This window comes from Aplidium turbinatum, chromosome 17 (genome assembly GCF_918807975.1).
Source record: "Aplidium turbinatum chromosome 17, kaAplTurb1.1, whole genome shotgun sequence".
Lineage (NCBI taxonomy): Eukaryota > Metazoa > Chordata > Ascidiacea > Aplousobranchia > Polyclinidae > Aplidium > Aplidium turbinatum.
The window spans coordinates 19,120,254-19,129,542 of NC_137488.1; the positions used below are offsets into that span (position 1 = coordinate 19,120,254).

At 39.0% G+C, this 9,289-nt stretch overlaps 1 long non-coding RNA gene across 1 annotated transcript; it reads left to right on the plus strand.

The window, feature by feature from the left end:
- Positions 1-4,219: 4,219 nt before the first annotated feature.
- LOC145786988 (uncharacterized) lies at positions 4,220-5,393 on the plus strand. Its single transcript, XR_014291330.1, has 3 exons — positions 4,220-4,287; positions 4,627-4,753; positions 5,346-5,393. It is a non-coding gene; the product is annotated as an uncharacterized LOC145786988 (long non-coding RNA).
- Positions 5,394-9,289: the final 3,896 nt, after the last annotated feature.

Sequence of the window (9,289 nt, forward strand, 5' to 3'; positions counted from 1 at the left end):
GCAAAACAGCTTTCAACACACTTTGAACAAAAGGATTATTGCGCTGACGTAAGCTAATCATGATAAAACCACCAAAAAAGGATTTGTTAGTTGCATGAAAGTGTATGAAGTGGCCCAGCCTAAGTTTAAGACTGCTCGCTTCCTAAGTAGCTACATTGATACGGAAGAGATTGATGACATCGAACAATGGGCTATTTCAGATGATCTTGCATTTTCGTTTACACAAGGAAATAACAGGGTAGTCTACGTAGCAGGCTACTGCAAAATTAGCGTGTGGTACGACAAACAACTCTCCCAGACCGGGCTTAGGCTTACACAAAGCAGAGATATAGGCCATAAATGTATTTTAAAAGATTTTTAATTTTAGTTTAAGAGCGAGCAAGGCAATGACCTAAAAATGCAGGTCTATGTAGCCTATATTAAGGAATCGTGTTTTTCCTGGAACGGTTGGACACAGTGGTGTGGCGTGACTCATTTGATTGAGGGGGAGGGGCTCTCCAGGAGCATAAATATTTAACTTGGGATGAAGGTTTAACCTTTGTATGCAGTGTTTAGTTTATAAAATGTGAACTTTTACCCGTCATCCAGTAAAGGCATCTTTAATACAACCTGGTTATATTCACTTTTCTAATTTGGCTTATCTAGGCAAATAAAGTCAATAAAGTGAAGTTTTTAAGTAAGTTATTGAGATGTGTTTTTGACTAAGAATTCTGGACTCAAGCAGTAGGTTTCAAAATCTTAACTTGATAGGTCAATAAAAAGTCATTTTTTAAAATTTAGATCAATAAAGTCGATTTTAAGTAATTGACACCCCCAGTCCAAATATTTTCTTTTAAACGCTGAGAAAAACTGATACTGTTTGTTTATCAATCTCAATCTTTGCTTATTCTATAAGTGCAGATGGCTAGGTCACATTAACTGGTTGTGCAATAGCCTATCCTATACTGTTGTAATCAAAAAATTTGATGGAAAGGAAAATAAAAAGTTCCTAGATAGCAAGTCAGTCGTTTTTTACATGGATTCAACGTCTGCAGACATTGAATCAATGTAAAATACGACTGATTTGCTGTCAGGGAGAGTTTCCTACAATTCAGCAGTTATGAACTCAGCAAGTTACAGTTGAGCAAGTGACAACTGAGCTAGCAAGATTTTAGAAAGTGGCTGCAATTGGCAAATGATGAAGCTAAGCAAGTAAAAACTGACCAAGCTGATACTTGGCATGTCACAAGTCAGCAAGTCGGGGTTTGTGTGACTCCCCAGTTTGTGTTGGTGCCAAACCTCAAACAGCACAACACATCACAAATTATCGTTCAGTATTTCGACTTGCAGAGCATGTGGATCTCATAAGTAATGACCTTGATATGAAGACATGGCACTGGTTGCAGCAATTGGGTGATGTTGCCTGAATTGCTGCCGCAAAAGCAAGAGAAAAAAGAACATGGAAAGACTAAAAAGTTCACCAGCTGCGTGTTGTGTACTCCACCATTGTCAGCGCACACTGTAAATGAAAAAGGTTCGTTTAGAGTTCGTTTTTCGAGAAAAACCCTAGGCTTAGGGTTCTTTTAACAAAAAAGGTTCTTTATTGCAAAAAAAACCCTTTGCTTGCCAAAAGAACCCTAAGCCTAGGGTTCTTTTTCTGAACTTGTTTCGAAAAGAACCCTGCAGAAAGGTTCTTTTCGAAAAGGTTTTTTTTAACCTTTCTTTGACATTCTTTTAGCAACAACACTGTAAACGAAAAAGGCTCGAAAAAGAACCTATAAGAGAGCTACTGGGAATGGGGGTTCTTTTCAAGAAAAAACCCTTTGGGAGTTCTTGAAAGAACCAATACAGGGTTCTTTCAATAACCCCTAAAGGGTTTTTCTCTTAAAAAGAACCTTTTTGAGGTACTATTATGAACCTTCGATAAAATACCTTTCAGGTTTTTTCTTATTTAGTACCTTTTTGAGGTACTATTATGAACCTTCTGAGCGTTCGATAAAATACCTTTCAGGTTTTTTTTTCCTTATTTAGTACCTTTTTGAGGTACTATTATGATTATGAGCCTTCTGAACGTTCGATAAAATACCTTTCAGGGCTTTTTCTTATTTAGTACCTTTTTGAGGTACTATTATGAACCTTCGATAAAATACCTTTCAGGGCTTTTTCTTATTTAGTACCTTTTTGAGGTACTATTATGAACCTTCGATAAAATACCTTTCAGGGTTTTTTCGTATTTAGTACGTTTTTGAGGTACTATTATGAACCTTCGATAAAATACTTTTCAGGGCTTTTTCTTATTTAGTACCTTTTTGAGGTACTATTATGAACCTTCGATAAAATACCTTTCAGGGCTTTTTCTTATTTAGTACCTTTTTGAGGTACTATTATGAACCTTCGATAAAATACTATTCAGGGTTTTTTCGTATTTAGTACGTTTTTGAGGTACCAACCTTAGAAAACGAAAAACGATGAAGCATCTTTATTCTTTACATAGGACGATAAAAAAATACAGACCACAACAACTACAAAAATTACATATGATGATCGATAGCGTTTAAAGAGCACAGAAAACATGCTTGTAACAACGAGATACCGGTACACGTTTTCTGATCTCCTAAAAATCTTCCGAGCATCCTGTATAATCACTGCCCATTACAATTTATTCACAAAACGCAATACCTTGCTTGTTACCTCCACATCTAAATGTGAAATGTGGGTTGACAAAAAAGACAAGGTATGCTTAGTGGATTTGGGGTACTGGATGTTAAACACCCAGTAAGTACTCAACAGCACGGCCACAGCATCCACTAAATTATCCATGCCGAGTACTTGACACCCGTTGACCATGACAGTGAAGCCATCTTCTTCTTCAAACCGTATAATCGGATATGTTGATTCTGATATTGGTGCATTACATTTTGGTAAAGGCAAGACTGTACAGTTTGTGCATGGGCAATCCGATACTGATGTAGTAACGTTTGATAAACGCAAAACTGTACAGCTGTGAAGAGAGAAGGCATATTGAGTGACCGACAATTCCAATCGACTGAACGAATGATGATGATGATTAAAACATAGTCTACAACATTTGTAAAATGAGATGAAACAACACACGATTTTTGATTTGGTTTTTGTTTGTGCTTTTAACATGCTTGATGTGCAAAAATTTAGGCTACTTTAATGTGCGTGTTAGACAATTTCACTTGCGCTGTAACTTTTGAGCTTTCGATTTGTGACTGTCACTGTCTTTGAAATTATGAAATATTGAAATCAGCAATTTTAGAACGAATACAATACAAATCGACTTACCAGTTACCAATCCTTTTTTCTTTTGGTGATCAGTGCAAGAGAGTGCAAAACAATAAAGAACGCATGACGAAATAAAGGAACACAAGTAGGCGAAACAAAAAATTAACGTAAAATTATCAAAACAACCTTGTGTTTTTATCGTTTTGTGTCGCTGTTCAGTCAAGCTTGAAATCGTCGTTTAGAAAACTTTTTTTTTCGTCTTCGTAAGCTGAAGGAAGCATTTGTGCGTCTCTTGACGTAACTTCTACTAGTTATCGTACGTTTACGGGTCAGACCAGTATACCGGTCAAGCCAGTGCATGTGGTGACTACAACGCATTTCACAGTTTAGATAGTTAGATTAGTGTATAGACATAGAGTCAAGACATCTGCTGCTGCATATATAAGATAGTATCAGTAATTATGCCAACTATCGAAGTGCAGAAATCAACTCGTGAAGATCTGTATGCTACAATTAGTTGGTAAGATACTGTTCTTTATATTATTAATTATGTCGTACTTTGGCGATATACTGGTTAAAAGGTTGTGTTCTAAGGATCCTCTCACGTCAGATTAATGTTCTCGTCTATTGTTTTGTGATCACGCAACGTGGTCTTCTTTATACAATAACAACAACTTTATACTTTGTAAAACAACAGTTAATTCTCTGTTTCTATTTACAATTTATAATATTGTCTTCAGAAACAGTCGCATCTGGATACCCGTCAACTGTCAATGTCTACTCTACTGTAAACCTTATTACTGCAAACCTTGTATCTATGGTTGTGTGTGTGCTAATTGTTGTGTTTTACAGTTGGTTGGCGAGATAGAAGATGCTTTCAACATTGAGCGTCATTTGAAACAATTGAGAGGGGAGATGGCGAAGAGGGAGAGCGGTCGCAACAACGGCTTGATTCGCGACCGAATGTTGCGCACTCGATCCACGTGTTTGCACAATGGGAACGAAATGTCGGTTGCGGATCTGCAAGCGAAATATTTGCCGTTAGGAACCGCTGTTTGGGTATGTTGAACATTACGTTCATTTTTATATATATACGGCACTATTTAAAGACTACAGCCAGTGTGACGTACTGGTTAGTAAGGTGACTGGGATCTAGCTGACATCAGATATATCAGGCGACAACTATCAGGCGATCGCTGCTGGAACTTGTTAGCTCAGTGCAGTAAACTCACAGTATAAACACAGAAGCCTGATTAATTGACAAATATATTTCGCCTTTAAGGATTATTATCCAACTGACCCTGTGTTTATACTATGAGTTTTAATATATCCTATACTGTATAGTGACAGAAATCGTGGATGTATGTGAGGGTTAATTTGAGGTTTTTGTCTTTGCAGATGATCGAAGAAATGAACAGTCTGGTGCAAAAAGATTGTGTTGAACTGCTCTCAGAAACTAGCCACCACCGTTTTTATCAGGACGTTAAAAAGCAGAAATTGCCGGCGGACATTCTGAACTTAACAGGTAACATAACTAAACTTGCATTTTCATTATATCAAGTTAAGTTTAAACTATCTTTTTTTGCTTGAGGAAAAGGGTTTACAATTGACGTCACCCAGCTTTTCACCCCCTTCTCCAATATCAACTTTCAGGTACCCTCCCCAGTTACCGATTGACGTTGAACGCTCCCTAATTTTTAGTTCGTACAGTATGTATAGCAACTATTAATTAATAGATAATAGTTCATGTTTTAGAGAACAACTAGTTTAATCCAAGCTGGCTACTCACGGTACCGTCACTCTTTCATGAGAGTTATCATGGCTACATCACAACCAATGCAATAAGCATCAATTTTCAATGCATGCTTTGTTACGGCAATTGGTGATTATAATTCAGCTAATTAAGAATGTAAAAGTTGATTAAGAACATTACTGATGTCCTGCATGGCGAGCCATCGCACTTGATTGATAATCGCTAAATGTGATACCAAGTAAAAGGCCCTTGGTTGTGTGTCTCCCACCCATTGTAGGCTATTTGTTTGGTGAAGTGAATGTTGCTCAAAGCCTGCACTTGTGTTGGCCATCGAGTTGATATATATGCTTATTGTTTGTTATAGAATCCACAATCAACATATCCGGTTATACAGTTTGAAGAAGAAGATGGCTTCACTGTCATGGTTGACGGGTGTCAAGTAATTGGCATGGATAATTTAGTGGATGCTCTGGCCGTGCTGATGAGTACTTACTGGGTGTTTAACATCCACTACCCCAAATCCATTAAGCATACCTTGTCTTTTTTGTCTACCCACATTTTACATTTAGATGCGGAGGTAACAAGCAAGGTATTGCGTTTTGTGAATAAATTGTAATGGGCAGTGATTATACAGGATGCTCGGAAGGTATTTAGGAGATTAGAAAACGTGTACCGGTATCTCGTTGTTGCAAGTACGTTTTCTGCGCTCTTTAAAAGCTATCGATCATCCTATGTAATTTTTGTAGTTGTTGTGGTCTGTATTTTTTTATCGTCCTATGTAAAGAATAAAAATGCTTCATCGTTTTTCGTTTTCTTCACACTTGTTCATTTCTACAAAACACGATTTCTTGATAATCGTGTTTTGTGAAGGTATTTGCTTTGTAACCGTCTATTTCAATAAAACCTTAAGCAGTGGCGCGGGAACTATTTTTCTCTAGGGGGGGCTGAAGCTGTCGTAGTGTTGTCAGCTTCTGGGGGGCTTCGCCCCCCAGACCCCCCTTACATGGGGAACATTTACAACTGGGCATTCGGTCTCCTCCTGTGCATAAAAAAAATAAAAACGACGCTAAAACACACACATTGCAAATTGTAACAAATGAAGAACGGCAAACAGCAAAGCAGCTGTTCAGGAAATTAAAATGAAAACGAACAAATTAGAAAGTTATATGAAAACGACAGCTTGTAGAAATGAGCTCTCACGCGCTTCCGAAGATTGATTTTCGCTCAGGTGTTTTCTCTATAAACTGTGTCATAAGTTCTTTGACATCAACAGTGTCCAAAATGTTTTGGTGGACAAGCATCAACGCAAGATGAGTAGCCTACCGTAAGTCGTTTTTGTGTCATTGAGCTTCTCAACCACGTTTTCAGGCGTCTTAGAGCAGAAAAAGAACGTTGTGATGATGCAACCGAAACCGAGAGGCAAAAGCAGAGCTCCACGAATTTTCGCATTTCTTTGAAAAGATTTAGTGTTTGAGGGTTTAGTTGCAATAGTATCTCAGCAACCTTTTGAACGGAGTTTGCGGTTTTTCCACTTACAACATCGCTGAGCAAAGTAGGCTAAGTTCCGTTTTTAGGCTATCTTTTCTGATGGCATTGGGTAAGCTGATCTCAGTATCAGATCTTTCCTCACCGTTTGCATAGATCAAAAGGACCTTCTCTCTGTTGGCTGCTGTAAGCAGATCCGCCTGGTCGAATCTTCGATCAAGCTCAGCTTGAACCAAATCAAGGGCTTCGATGTATTGCCGTTTCTACGCTCCTTCTCCCGCAGACGACAAAGCATCCGATTCCTCTGTGTTTCGAAATCTTGCTGGAGTTTTTCTCACTCGGGGATCCTTTGGCGTCTTTAGGTTATTGACAGACGCAAAGACGTTCGCTGCTTCCATAAGCTTGGAAACGGATTCATCTTTTCTGAAATTTTTGATCCGTTCGCGGAGAGTGGTGATTGATTCCAAAGCTGAAGAAGCAAAGATCTTTGGAGCTGTCTTGCGACGGCTTCTGCTGGCTGAAAAACTTCCCTGCTGCAGGTAATCGCAAAATAAAGCCGCGTCGTGCGTGCTTGTTTTACCAAGCCGAATATGTTTGCACGAGCGTTTCCTCTCATTGCACTACGCAGCGTTTCTTAACCGGGGGTGCTAGCACCCCTTGGGGGTGCTGGAATAGACTGTAGGGGGTGCTAAATGCATGCAGTATAATATCAAAAAATGCCATTTTAATTTTCTGCATTTTTTTGTTATTCTGCCAGTATCAGCAGTTGTCATATCAATGATTGCTGTTTCGAAGTAGCCTATATGATTTGCTGTCATTGTAGTCATCTCCCAGTCAAATACTCAAATTGATCTTGAGTAGATTGTGCGAACTTATCTGGTGGGTGTTTTGTTGTAATATTGTTGCTCACCTCTCGCTTCTAGAAACCACCATGGCAAAGTATCCAGAGTGGATACAGCAGCCTTCTTGGCAGACATGAGTGATCATAGGCTAATAGACTAAAGGAGAAGCTATGATTGACATGCAGGTGAATCAGAGTTGTGGGACAAACTTTCGTCCTTCCGCTTGCTGATTTCTGGTGTGACCAATTGACAGCACATCCTGCATTGGCACGAGCAGCAATGGAATTGATCGTCCCATTTCCGACTAACTACCTGTGTGAAAAGGCGTTCTCCACCATGCTCCAAATCAAAACAATTGGCCGGAGCCGCCTTCAGCATGGGTTGCTCCACGATATGAGAGTGGCTTTGACAAACACGAAGCCTCGAATAGAGAAATTGGTCACACATAGCCTAAGCAACAACAGAAATCATATTGATACATGTGTAACTAGGCCTAGATACCCAGCTGGGTAACTTAAATATGCTTAAGTTTGTCCATGTTCTTTTACTATTCTCTGGGTTTTCCTATTTCTTTTATCACCAATGACGACAGTAGTTTTGAAGGATAAACAAAATGATCAATTTGTACTTCGCTTTCCTTTCAATAGTGCAGGCCAAAGTTTAATGGCGGCGTCGAAATTTTGACATGCTATTAGATCACTGGCGGTATATTTTGTATATTTTGTCGCCTAACAAACGGTGCTGTTGTTTTAAGAAAGTTGATTCACTTACATATGGTTATAATTGAATTTCTGTTGGTGAATGAAAGCCAAATACCAAATCCTGAATCAACTTCGTTAAAACAACTGCTCAGTTTGTTAAACAACAAGAGACTTCATTAGGCTACAAAATATATCTCCAGCGATCTGAAGGCATGTTAAAATTTCGGCCTGTACTAAAGTTTTAGTCGGTACTGTAGTAGTCTTATGTCAACGATAGTTAGGAGGTGCTAGACTGGTCAGGCCTGTTTACAGGGGTGCTAAAGTCAGAAAAGGTTAAGAAACGCTGCACTACGGTATCTTCTGTCATGTCGGTCAGACTTGACAAAGCAATATCATGTATTATTGTAATGTTCAGAAGTAACCTACGCATGAAATGTAAATATTGCAGAATGATGTCCAATAAACGATGTACCGCCGTGTTAGTAGGGAAGGTGGCTAGCAACGCCACTGAGAGGTATAGCTCCCTGTGATTGACGACTCTTTATTGCAAATGATGAGCGCAACACGTAACAAGAACTCGATTCATCGTAGCAATTAGTGTTCGAAAAAATTTCTGAAATTATGTTATGTAGGCCTACCTTAAATTGTCAGAATTTTCTAGGGAGGGCTGAAGCAATTATTAAAAATTCCAGAGGGGGCTGAATTTTCTCTAGGGGGGGCTGCAGCCCCTTGAGCACCCCTACTTCCCGCGACCTTGACCTTAAGCATCAGTTATAGCACTGTAAGTTTATCTAAAGGTGTCTATTGGAACCATAGGAAGGTTGGTACCTCAAAAAGGTACTAAATAAGAAAAAAACCTGAAAGGTATTTTATCGAAGGTTCATAATAGTACCTCAAAAAGGTACTAAATAAAAAAAAAACCATAAAAGGTATTTTATCGAAGGTTCAGAAGGTTCATTATAGTACCTCAAAAAGGTTCTTTTTAAGAAAAAAATCCCTTTGGGGGTTATTGAAAGAACCCTGTATTGGTTCTTTCAAGAACCCCCTAAAGGGTTCTTTTCTTAAAAAGAACCCCATTCGCAGTAGCTCCCTTATCGCCTACCATCACGGCGCCCTTTTGTAAGGCATGCTGCAAAACTCCAGCCCGCTGATTTCAGCACGTCAGATGCCTGGTCCGAGGAATTGAGCACTGTGCCAAAAATAAAGTCTCGCCTCACTCTATTCGATGTCTCTCCTGCCTCTTCACTCCCACTTGGTTCTGAACTTCAGAGAAGGGAGTG